We start from the raw sequence: 13,432 nt of genomic DNA, 5'->3' as shown, positions 1-13,432 counted from the left end.
GGAACTGGGATAAAGATAAGGGTTAGTCAGTGGTCGGAACGGGCTGAATATTGAGGCTCTTCTGCTAAAATCACTTCTGCCCTATCAGACTTGTAGATTAACTTCCTCTCTGTATTTCCTCCTTGGTGGGGTGATCCGAACTATTAATGTGGGTCTGTTGGTTTCCTTTGTGGTTTTCAGCGAAATTAAGAATCATATTTGACAAATAGTACTATCATATGTGTCAGTATTCTGGTACTCTAGAAACTTAGGAAATGCATATAAGGGTGAAATTTTTTTTCTTCAGCTCACTAAATGAACCAAAAGTAGGCATAGGCATTCACATTAACAAAAAGGTACACATGGCATGGTGCTTTGACTTAGCTACTAAAATTTCATTTGCCCTTAGTTGTATTGGGGATTAAACATTTTCATGTAGATTTATATTCAGCTTTTTTTTTTTTTTTAAAGCTAGAAAATAGGGGCGCCTGGGTGGCTCAGTAGGTTAAACGTTTGCCTTTGCCTCATGATCCTAGGGTCCTGGGATCCGTCCGGCCTCTGGCTTCCTGCTCAGCAGGAATCCTGCCTCTCCCTCTGCCTGCCACTCCCCTGCTTGTGCTCTCTCCCTCCTTCTGTCTCTCTGACAAATAAATAAAATCTTTAAAAAAATAAACTAGGAAATAAATTTTTGAGCTGTTACTTTTCTAAACTTCTGGATAAAATATATTTTTGTTGTCCTAAACTGGCAGACTCAAAAAATGAACTCTAAAGTATTAGTTTACCCCAGTTTAAGGAATGAGGTGGCTTTGAGAATGTTCTATATGGAGTTTTAAAGGTGGGAAAGGGTGTCAAAATCTCCTACATGTTCTGTTAACTTACTAAGTTTTCTTCTATTCACCCTCATTTCGATTCTTTTTGTTACCTCATTCCCTGTTTTGTCTTTTGGAAAATTCATCTACAATGTCAAGTTTTACTCTGTAAATAATCTGGAGACTTCAATCTTAGACTCAATGGCTCACTTATTTCCAAGGATATTTAAAACAACAAACCAAAACCAATAAAAACAAATACCAACCAAAAACCAACACTAACACCACCAAAAACAAACAAAGTGAGAAAGAGAATCTCTAAAGTCTTGCTGAGTTTGATACAATAGAAATTGCTTTTAAGTGAAAATCTGTTCATTCAGGAAGACAAGTGCACCCCTGTGTCCCTCCCACACAGCATAGAGAGGTCTGGTATGTATGTGTTAAGAAGGGATAAGTCTTGGAATCCCTGGGAGAGTCCGCTGGTTGAGGAAGCTAGGGGAATGGTTGAAACAAAAGTAATGAGATATGTTAGGTCTCTACAAAAGTGAAATGTATCATTTATTCAAGTTTATTAATGCTTACTGAATGCTTTGAAAGTTTAAAAGATTCAAAGTTTAGCTGGGGCACATTCAATCTCACCCTAGAACATGTGATTTTGCCAGGAAATGTTTGTGTTTAGGATAAATTTACCTGCTGCTTCCATCACTGAGGCTGTGATGATGGTTTTCTTTTCCTGGTAACTAGAAAGCCTGCAGTCCTACATGGGGTGCATGCAGTGGTCTCTGCTCTCTAATTACCATCCCATTACAACTGCCCTCAAAATGCCTCCCACTGGACTTGTGCTAACCACTCAAAGCCTGGATCTTCTCATGTCCACTTGATGCCTAAAGTTACCTATAGCATGTTAGACTTGGCTTCTCCACCTGGCCAAAACAGCTCCTAGGCCCCATTAGGAAGAATATGAGGACCCCTCTAAACAAAGATCTGGAAAATTAGGCAAATGGAAAGTATTCATCCTTGAATGTTAGGCTCATTGTGCCAAGCTTAAGGAGAGGTACAATAACCCATCAATTTCTGAATGCTCCTGATGCCTTCATTGCCTCAAGGACTGGTGCTTGCATATTATACTTTTTACTTCCCCTCAACTGGCCAAGGTCTAAGAGAACCAATTCATTGGATGTGTAAGGATACATCCTACAATGAATAGATGTAACAAATGTCAATCTTCTATCAGCTTCAGCAAAACCAGCCCATCTTTTTGCCGTTTTGTTGTTCTCTCCAGCTTCTAAACTTGGCTACCCCGTCTAAAATCAAATTCCACCTTGTGCCCAGTGTGCCCCCCCCCCCCCGCTGCCCAGCTCCAGGACTATTTTTTGGAAGTCTGGTCTTTGGGTTGGAATCTACTTTGGGGTCATTTCTTGGTTTGTTTCTCTAACTCACGTTCTTTCTATTTCTCCCGCAGTTTGGTCCCAGGCCTGTTATATCTAGCAGAACCTCTAGTTTCTGCTCTAGCTCTTCCTAGTACCCACTGTGCCTAATCCTAGGTAGCCTTACCTATAACTTTAAACTTTCACACTCTCAATTTAGTTCTGTGTCAGCAGTTTCTAAGCTGGATGGTGCATGGCATCTTCTCACATGCCTTCCACCTAGCAGAATATAGCATGATGTGGACACCTTTTGAGGGTATTGTTTAATTCAAGTTCCTCTTCCCTGAGAACAAATCCTCTACTGACAGCAGGAGTGTAGCCCTGTGATCTGAGCGCCACTATTCCCAGGCTTCAGGTTGGAATTTTGAATTTTGAGGGAGTGACGCAAAGATGACTTGGTGATTATTCATGGTGGCTGTGGTATTGAGAATCCAGTGGCAGACGACTGATGTCTAGGGGTAGGGGAGTCCAGTAGCTGTCGGCAAGTGTCCAGTGCTGATGGTGCCTGCATCCTAAGCAGACCATCCCTATGGCAGGACCTGGACTCTGCCCTGCCTTCCTTGGCTCCTGCCTGAGTGTGCTCCACCAATCTTCCTGTCCCTTCTCTGAACTTCCAAAAGAAAATTCTCTTTCTGCTTAAATTAAGTACAGACCTCTGTTCTTTGCAAATAAAAACCACTAAGTCTCTGCTACTTGTTTGTACTACGGACAGGAAACTCAAATGCTGTTAAGGGAAACATCTCCTGTCTCATGCACATAGCGGGGGTGGGCATTGGATGGGAGAACTGGTTTTCAGAGAGAGGATGAAGAAGATGCATAGTGAAAAGCAGGCATAAGGTATTGTAGGACCCCAAGGCTGACTCTAACTGCCTTGAGCCACATGTAAACCCCAAACCTAGAAGAGAGCTGGCAAATCCTGCCTGCCCAGGGCAGCATTGCTCTTAGATCACAGCATAGTACACATCCTTTCTCCCAGAGCACTAACTCCCATCCTCAAAATCCCCAACACAAAAATTCAGGCAGCAAACACCTGAAATTGGTGTTAGATGTTGAAACTCATTTGATATCTCTGCCCTACAGGCTTGTAATTTCCTCCCAAGATCTATATTTGCAATTCCTGTAGCCATTACCAAGTGTTTGGCCCTTACTTTTCTGGTACACTAAGCTGGTGTGTGGTCATAATATGTCAGTGTCTCTGACATTGAGTTTAAGCACGACTAAAATTGCTACCAGATTGCCACTTCCTGGAAATCTTTACAAATGGGTTATGAAAAGTAGAACATAACTTTGCTTGAAGGCAAGAAGTTAGAATGTTTACCTACATCACAAAGTTTTGGAAAAGAAACTATAAATCAGGCATGCTCTTATCTCTTAAGTTAACTGACATCAGATTATGAAACATAAAGGGTTAGTATTAGGGACTAATTAATTAGATATTTTACAAGCTAACACTGGTTGGCATTTTTTAAAAAAATGTGTTGAAAATAAATCTATGCATTTTGAAAACCTTTAATATTCTAATTTTTAAGTTAAATCTTATTTTTGTATATTCAGTGGTATAGATAATTATTTTTCACATTTGTGAAAAGTAAATTAAATCTGAGCAAATTAAAATCTGACCAGATTTTATTATGCAATGTAAACCATAATGCATTTAATCCTCTAGTAAAGTGTATTTACACTCCTTTTTATTTGTATATAAATAGGGCTTTTGAGTACTTAAAATAGCTGCTTAATTTTTCTTCTTTCTAAGGGAATAACATAGGCAACAAATAAGATCTATGCTTTGGTGAAATGTTTTAGGTGATGTGAATGAATTGGTGAGATTGGCAATACAGATACCAGGATTGATAACAAGAATAACAATGGCTATCTTTTATTAAACCCTCTCTGTAAGTATGCCAACCGCTTTACCCTCACCATTCACTGAATCACCCTGGAGGTTGGTAATATTATCCCCGATTACAGATTGGATTCCTCTGGCTTGGAGAGGTTAAGCAGCACACAACTAATAAGAGGAAAGGTTCTGAAACCTATTCTACTGAAAGTCTTTGTGATTACAAAAAGGAAATTATTTTTAAATGTTATTTCAATGGCCATGAAAACAGCATTTATTTCTCCAAATTCTGGAATAATTAAAATTAGTAAATTGTTTGTATAAATAGGAATCTATAAATAAGAAATGTGGAATTCTACAGATTTGTAGGAAATTGTTTATCATCTTGTATCTCTAAGAAAGGTTTGGGAGCAAACTAAAAAAAATGATGTATGAGACTAGCCTAAAAAGAATGAATTCAATTCAGAAAAAACAACATGCATTAAGCATAACTTTCTGGAGATTAGCATTTGGCATCTATTGTCAGTCTTCCAATGATACCTCCCCCAAACCATGGTCTTCAGCTGGAGAACCAAATGTCTGAGAACTGAATACATGTACAACATAATCACCTTGCCAAATACAAAATATATAGGTTAAGTCAATGTTAAAGTTTACATTTTAATATGCCAAGGCTAGGTAACTGTAGTTAAGTCTTCCTTAGTAACCACATAACTCAGTGATTAGAGTCAGTACACAGTTAATAACCCAAGACTAGGAAAGGTTGTTTAATATTTTTAAAATCAACTTATTCATTCATAAAGCATCTATACAATATTTCCTGATGAATTCTTTATATTTTAGTTTATATTGTATTTAAAAGGTCTTAGGACTTGACTTGGAGAACTAGAAATTAATGGTAGGATATTTTCTTTGTGTTGAAATCCAAGGAATGTAAATATTAATAGTTTTTCAAAGCTTTTATTGTTTTTTTTTTTTCGGAGAAAAAAGAATTAATATCCTACCAAATTTAATTTAAAATATATAGTTTTCTGGGGCAGCCTGGGTGGCTCAGTTGTTAAGCGTCTGCCTTCGGCTCAGGTCATGATCCCAGGGTCCTGGGATCGAGCCCCGCATCGGGCTCCCTGCTCCGCGGGAAGCCTGCTTCTCCCTCTCCCACTCCCCCTGCTTGTGTTCCCTCTCTCACTGTGTCTCTATCTGTCAAATAAATAAATAAAATCTTTAAAAAAAATAAAAATAAAAATAAAAAAATAAAATATATGTTTTCTTTTGGAAATTTTCATTAGAGACTAAAAATCAGTTTTTACAGTTTATACCTAATTTGATTAATTTTTTTTTATTTTGCTTAAAAGAACTAGCTACTATATTTTTAAAATTATTTTTTGGTTTTATTGTCATTATCATCATTTTCATTTCTTTATAGTGGACTAATCTACAACCATTTCAAATTTTTTGAACCCTGAATTCTGAATCATTAATTTGTATGGGCCTATGTCCTTATGAATACTTGAAACTGTGTTTACTAAAGAATCAACAATTCTGCACTGAAGAACCAAAAAATATACAATGACTCACACTTTAGAGAATATTATTTAAATAATCCAAATGTGACAGAGATTTTTCTTTTAGAAACCTAGTAATTTTGGCATAAAATAGAAAATAGGCACTCATGTTCATTTTATGTGAAACTAATTCCAACCTAGTTAAAATAGAAGCAAAGCCAGAGACCAAGGAATGGATATTTTAAAAATAAGAGTGAAAATTTTGGTTTATATTACAGTGAGGCACTTTTAAAATTTAGTTGAACTCCTGTTCAAGAAAATATGTAGATTCTCCTTAGACCTCCTAAGGACCTATTGTCTAGTTGTGAATTTTATTTGAAAACTTTGAAATAGAAAAAAAAAATTCCTCCTTTTATGAAAGGCTCCAAGTCTCACATACTCTCTAGAAGTCTCATTTCCTTTGAGATGATGAGCTATACATCCAAAAAACAAAACATTTCCTGAGTCTGTTTAGAATACATAGGCTCTGTTCTTAAGTGTTTGTCATGTACCCTTAAGAATATGGTAGATATTTTTTTTAAAAAAGAATATAGAAATTTATGTAAAATCTTAAGATGGTTAATGGCACAGACTCACGTAAAGTCCAAGCATATATTTCATAAATTTGATCATTTAGACATATCAACCCTTGTTAAACTTTACTTACCTTAAGATAATCAGTTTGGAAATTCATATAAAGCTTTGACAGTGGAAAATCTTTGGTCTGGGAGTAAATACTAATTCTGGTTCCACTGCTAGTGGGTATGGGGTTTCTTTTAGGGTTATGAAATATTCTGGAATTGGAAAAAGGTAACAGTTGCACAACTATGAGAATATACTAAAAACCACTGAATTATACATTTTAAAGGGTGAATTTTATGGTATGTAAATTATATCTCAAAAGAAATTCTGGTCCCAGAATTTTATGCCTTTATGTAGCTATGTAATCTTCATCCTCAGCTTTACTGAGATATAATTGACATACAACATTATGTAAGTTAAGGTATAGAATATGATGATTTGATACACATATCTATTGTAAAATGATTACCACAATAAGGTCAGTTAGCATATCCATCACCATTTATACTACATAGAATTGATCAAAGGTATAAAGTACATAAATATAAGGAAATAAAACACTATTAATATAATTTCCAATGGAAAGAATAGGACACTGGGAATCTGACTGTCCATCTGAAGAAAGGAAACTTTGCCTAGAAAATTTGTGCACATTTATTAGCTATCCATATTTCTAAACTTTTTTTTTTAAGATTTTATTTATTTATTTATTTATTTTTTTAAAGATTTTATTTATTTATTCATGAGAGACAGAGAGAGAGAGGCAGAGGGAGAAGCAGGCTCCCAAGGAGCAGGGAGCCCGATGTGGGACTTGATCCCAGGACCCTGGGATCATGACCTGAGCCGAAGGCAGATGCTTAACCATCTGAGCCACGCAGGTGCCCTGGCTATCCATATTTCTAATTTTGTGAATTGTCCTTTACCAAATTTACAATTAGGTGTGATTGTTCTTTCTTTATGGATTTGTAAATATTATTTATATTTTGAATGTTTGAATTCTTTATTTTTCATCAACAATGGTAACATTTCCCCCATGTTTTCATGTGCCATTTAACTTTATTTGTGAATTTTCCTTTAATACAGAAAAATTGAAAAGTATTTTAATCTATCAATCTCTTTCTTTTTGGTTTCTTTTAAATTGGCAGTCTTAAAATTTCCTTTCTAATCCTAAAGTTATTTATATATTTTTCTACTATTTTTGTGATTTCCTTTTACATTAAAATATTCAGTGCATTTGAATATGTTTGATACTGATGCAGAATAGGAAGTAGTGATCTAATTTTTCTCTTTTTCCAAGTAGATGGTCACTTGACCCCATATTCTATTCTTTCCACTGGAAATTACACTTATTTATTTTTCTTGCCTAATTGCTTTGACTAAGACTTCCAGTATTATGTTGAATAGGAGTTGTGAGAGTGGGCACTTTTGTCTCATTCCTGATTTCAGAGGAAAAGCTTTCAGCTTTTCATCATTGAGTATGATGTTAGCTGTGGGTTTGTCACATAGAGCCTTTATTATATGTTCCTTCTATTCTTGATTTGTTCAAAGATTTTATCATGAAATGGTGTTGGGTTTTGTCAAATGCTTTTTCTGCATCTATTGAGAGGATTATATAATTTTTATCTTTTATTCCATTAATGTGGTGAATCATGTTTTCTAGCTATATAATCTTAAATGAGTTTCCCAAGTTCTTAAGACTCCAGTTTTCTCTACTGTAAAGTGAAGGCATTTTACTAGATCAACTTTTTTCACACTGTGGGTTGTAATTCCTTAGTAAGTAGCAAAACAATTTAGTAGATGGCAACCAACATCTTTTAGAAAATGAAACAAAGAAATATGAGTGTGAGCCACATATAATAAGTATTATTTTGTCAAACTCTTGTTTCCCTTATAGATGTGTATACACTGAGTCATGATGTAAAATATTTTTTTCACTGTGTGTTTCAATGAAAAGTTTGCAATCCACTGTATTAGCTGATTTGTAATGTCTCTCCTATAAAAATCTGTCAATTTACACTATTTGATGTGGTACTAGCAAAATTTCTATCTGATCTTGTAAAACTTGCAGGTAACATTCTTTGAACACATACAGTATATCAGAAGCTATTCTGAACTCTTTATGTACTAACAATCCTCACTGCAAACTACGAAACAGTACAATTATTGTAAACCCTCCTGTCTTATAGGCAAAGAAAATGAAGGAAAAAGAATGTCCTAACTAAGACAAAAATATATAGCTGGAAGTGGTAGAACTGAAAATTAAACCCAAATGTTTTAATTTTAGAGCCAACAGTTTTAACCACTATGTCATTCTATTAAGAATTCTGGCAAAAAACTTTAAAGTTTTAAATTGATCTACAATCTTGTAGTTCTTCTCCACTTAATATTATAAAATTACATATTTTAGGTGGTGAATATTGACCTAAAAAAAGAAAAAAAGTTTCCTTGATATTAACAAAACCACATTTGAGGAAGCATTAAGAGGTGGGGGAGGGATAGTCAACATATCATTTCAGACCAGTGCCCTCCATAGATCTTAAGGTTTTGGCCGAGTAGCAGAAAATTTTCACTTAAAAAGAGACAGAGAGAAAGAGAGAGAGAGAGAGAGATTTCTCTGCAATAGTCTTCCCTTAAGAAAAAACAACAACAACAACAACAAAACTCCTTTAATTCCTTTGTTTCATTCTGTTAATATAAAGATTTCTTCAACTTTAGTTCAGTTGAATTTGGTCACAAAAATGTCTAGTGTCTTTCCACATCTCAAAAAATTGTCCCAATTAGCGTCTAAAAAAGGCAAATGATAATAAGATGCATGAGAAATAAGAAACAATTTAAATGAATGGCTGAAGTCAATGCAGTTAAAACAACAGCAACAAATGCTAGATTCTCTGTCTTCCTACGTTTTTTTTCCTTTTGCTGATAGCTATATTCTGAGGCACACATACATACTCACTCTTCTACTAATTTAATAAACACAATAATTATTTTGACATGGTCCCTGCTTCTCAAGGAGCTTCCAATCTCTTGGCAATAAAAATTGGAAACTATTGGGATCCCTGGATGGCTCAGTCATTAGGCGTCTGCCTTTGGCTCAGGTCACGATCCCAGGGTCCTGGGATCAAGCCCCATATCGGGCTCCTTGCTCCACGGGAAGCCTGCTTCTCTCTCTTCCACTCCCCCTGCTTGTGTTCCCATTCTCTCGCTGTGTCTCTCTCTGTCAAATAAATAAATAAAATCTTTAAAAAACAAACCAAAAAAGACACAAAATAGAAAAAAAAAATTGGAAACTATTATTTGTTGAGTGTTCTTTACCAGGCAATTGCCCTGATTTATATGCTAATTCACTTACATTTGTCTTCTCCACCATCTGTGAGGTTACTCCCCCCTTTAAACTGAAACTTAGTTAAAATAATTTGATATTAAAAGATCCATCTTGAGTTAAGCCTCAGATTCTCTGAGCCACAGCTACTAGTTTTTCCCAATATACAGCCCTGAAGTGTTGCTCTTCCCCTCTAGCCCGTACCCAGTATACATGTATTTAGTATGTTTTCTGTTGTTGCAATTATTTGAAATAAATATAATACTCTCATTCTTTGGTTTCCATCTGCTATGGGATCTATGTTACTATTATAAGCTATTTATTTATTTATTTATTTTAAAGATTTATTTATTTATTTGAGAGAGTGAGAATGAGAGAGAGAGCACATGAGAGGGGGGAGGGTCAGAGGGAGAAGCAGACTCCCCGCCGAGCAGGGAGCCCAATGCGGGACTCGATGCGGGACTCGATGCGGGACTCGATCCCGGGACTCCAGGATCATGACCTGAGCCGAAGGCAGTCGCCTAACCAACTGAGCCACCCAGGCGCCCCTATTATAAGCTATTTAAAAGATTTAGTTTAACTATACGGACCATTATTATTCTTTTACCATTGGTTCAGCTCAAATCATGAATATTTCTTTTATATTTACAATCATATGTACATTTTTCACATTTCCTTTTTAATGCTTCACTGTGAATTATTAAATTTAAATCCTGCTGCTAATGCCTAATGGGCCAGGAACAATGTAGCTATTTAGATGGAATTTTGCAAATTCATTATGGAACTTAAAGAGGAAGGGAGACCCCTGGTTGAGTTTCTTTTAATCCAAACCTCTATAATCAAACCGTGAGAGGGGCGCCTGGGTGGCTCAGTCGTTAAGCATCTGCCTTCGGCTCAGGTCATAATCCCAGGGTCCTGGGATCGGGCTCCCTGCTCCATGGGAAGCCTGCTTCTCCCTCTCCCACTCCCCCTGCTTGTGTTCCTTCTCTTGCAGTGTCTCTCTCTGTCAAATAAATAAATAAAATCTTAAAAAAAAAATTATATGGTTGGAGCAATACTTGAGATAATGATCCCCACAAAGAACATAAATAATGTAAAGTAAAAGCATAACAGAGAGAGAAACTTCTAACCTATAAAACCTATTTTGGAAAAGTCAGATTATGAACTTCTTCAAGGCAGAGGAAGAACACATTTAACAGACAGGGTGTCTGGGTGGCTCAGTCAGTCAAGCACCTGCCTTCAGTTCAGGTCATGATCCCGGGGTCCTTGAATCAAGCCCAGCATTGAATCGGGCTCCCTGCTCAGTGGGGAGTCTGCTTCTCCCTCTTCCTGTACCCTTCCTCCTGTTCATGCTCTATCTCTCTCTCAAAAATAAATAAATAAGATCTTAAAAAAAAAAAAAAAAGAACACATTTAACAGAGATTTTAGCCACGCAGGAATAATGCAGAACTAGTATGAAGAACTTAGTATGATGAGCCACATACAAGCTTTCTGGCCATTCTGGGTAAATTTAAAGATCAAACAGGTTTTTATTCAGTGATTCCTGAATCAAGCAGCAGCCCACCTAGCAAATAGAGAGGAGCTCTGAGGAGCTGAACAAAATAGGAGACTTTTATTTATTTTTATTTTTTAAGATCTTTTTAAAAAGATTCTATTTTTAAGTAATCTTTACCTCCAACATGGGGCTCAAACTCACAACCCTGAGATCAAGAGTCACATGCTCTACTGACTGAGCCAGCCAGATGCCCCATTGGGAGACTTTTATAAACAGATGGGACAGGGACAAGGAAAGAGTGAATTACTTTTCTTTGGAGGATGGAAGGGGTCTGTCGGGCGGATTACCTCACTACTGCTGACCAGGAAATTCCAGATTGACTAGTTCAAGATTACATTCCTAGGAGAGGTTGAATTGCAAGTAGGTTGGGTATCAAGTCTTGGTGTACTTAGGTAGGCTTAGCACAAGTGACTCTATTTTGAATTGTTCTCTTCTTAACAGCAGGCACCATTTATTTCACAATCACTAAGTACCAGGCAAATTACTAGTACTTCACATCATGATAGCTCATTTAATCCCTCATATCAGTCCTACAAATTTGGGTATTAATGAGGTTCAGATGTCCTGGGAATCAGAAATATTCTTCTGTGATGAATATCCTTTTCAATTTATACCAAATAAAAATAGAATAAAATTCTAATTTATGAATTTCCATTGTGAGACTTCATAAGGCTAGTGTGTCCAAGTTTGTGCCCTTATAACAGGTAGCATCACTATTATAATCTGAGTCTGATTCATAATCACTTTTCTCCACTGCCTCCACAAATTAAAAGGTGCTCCCAACCCTACCTATTTTCTTAGAGAGCTCAGTTCCTTAACCACATATCAATAAATTTGAACTGTAAATTGTATCTGGCTCAAGCATTTTTCAAAAATTAAAATTTAACTACTGAATATAGATTATAATCCTTACATAAGGGAATACTTCTGTATATTTGTCATGGACAGAAAATATCTAATCTCAGTAACAGAGTTGATTAATTTCCTTATTGTCATAATGACATTATGAACAGATTATTCTATCTGTAACCTACTTATTTTTTTTCTCTCTTGGTAACAAAAGATACTTTACATAGAATTCCCATTATCAAGTATCTTCTTCATTGTGTAGATTACGAAAAATTAACATTGAAAAGAGGTGACTCCCCAGTTTCTCATCACTAGTCAATAGAAGAAATCATTATTGTTACTCAAGAATGTATTGAATGAAACAAAGAAATAAAAAGATATATTCTGCTTTTAGAAAATTAACACCTAGAATATTATACACAAAGATGAATAATAGAATATTATACACAAAGATGAATAATAGCTCGTATCTGATACATGCTAATGAAGAGCATAGAAAATAAAAGCTTTGGGAAATTAGAGTAGAGGGAGATCTTACTAGGCAGTTGAAAAGAACTTTTAAAAGGCAGTGGCACGTAATGGAGAAATCTATTCTGTAAAGACATTTCTCAAAGGGAAGAAGATTACTTAGGCAGAGTTTCAGAGCCCAAAATGTGTGTGGAGATGGAGTGTAAGCGATGCCAGCAGTAAAGTTTGGGTGGGGGATAGATAGGAGATCAAGGAGTATGATTCAACATACACGACTCTTGACTTTGGACATGAATGTTTCTATCAAATGCCTCCAGCTCTCCCTCTGGATGAATTTTTTAAGGGTGGGGCCTTTATCTTATCTACCCCGATATCTTTAGTGCTTAAAAGTACACTCAGTGCCTTCTGAAAGTATTTGGTGATTGAATGAATGAATGAATGAGTCTCAGATAGTTTAAGTGAATTACTCAAGATCAAACAACTAGAAAGTGATAGAGTTATGACTGGAACAGACCATCTGTTTTTATCCTATTCAGACATGAACTGTAAAATGTTACAGAATCATTATTTTTCCATTCTCCTTGGCTTTTTGGATATTTTCTTGGGTGGCCTTTAAGTTTGTATTAGTCAAAGAAACTAAGAAACAGAACCAATAAGATACATATGTGTGTATGTGTGTGTGTGCACATGCATGTGTGTATATGTATTGAGACGAATGAGAGAGAGAGATTATGAGGAATTGGCTCATGCAATTATGGAGGCTGACAAGTTCCAAAATCTGCAGGGTATGTCAACAAGCTGGAGACCTGAAGAACCAACGCTATAGTTTCAGTATGATTTTCAAGGCCTGAGAACCATGACAAGCTGATGTTTTAGTTGTAGTTTGAAAACAGGGAAAAGTCCCAGTTTGAAGTCAGTCAGACAGGAGCAATTCTTCCTTACTTGGGGGAGGGCCAGCTCTTTGGTTCTGGACAGGCCTTCAACTGATTAGACGAGGCCTACCCACACCAGGGAGGACAATCTGCTTTACTCGCTCTACTAATTTAAATGTTAATCTCATTTAGG

At 36.1% G+C, this 13,432-nt stretch overlaps 1 protein-coding gene across 1 annotated transcript in view; it reads left to right on the top strand.

Annotated features, from left to right (window-relative positions):
• The window catches only part of YES1 (YES proto-oncogene 1, Src family tyrosine kinase), a 212,791-nt gene that overhangs the window by 152,214 nt on the left and 47,145 nt on the right, over window positions 1-13,432 (top strand). The gene's annotated exons all lie outside the window — the stretch shown is intronic.

Source organism: Leptonychotes weddellii, chromosome 13 (genome assembly GCF_054177405.1).
Source record: "Leptonychotes weddellii isolate Sample4059 chromosome 13, ASM5417740v2, whole genome shotgun sequence".
In the NCBI taxonomy this organism is placed as follows: Eukaryota; Metazoa; Chordata; class Mammalia; order Carnivora; family Phocidae; genus Leptonychotes; species Leptonychotes weddellii.
The sequence above is the reverse complement of the archived record's forward strand: the minus strand, read 5'-3'. Positions and strand labels throughout refer to the sequence as shown.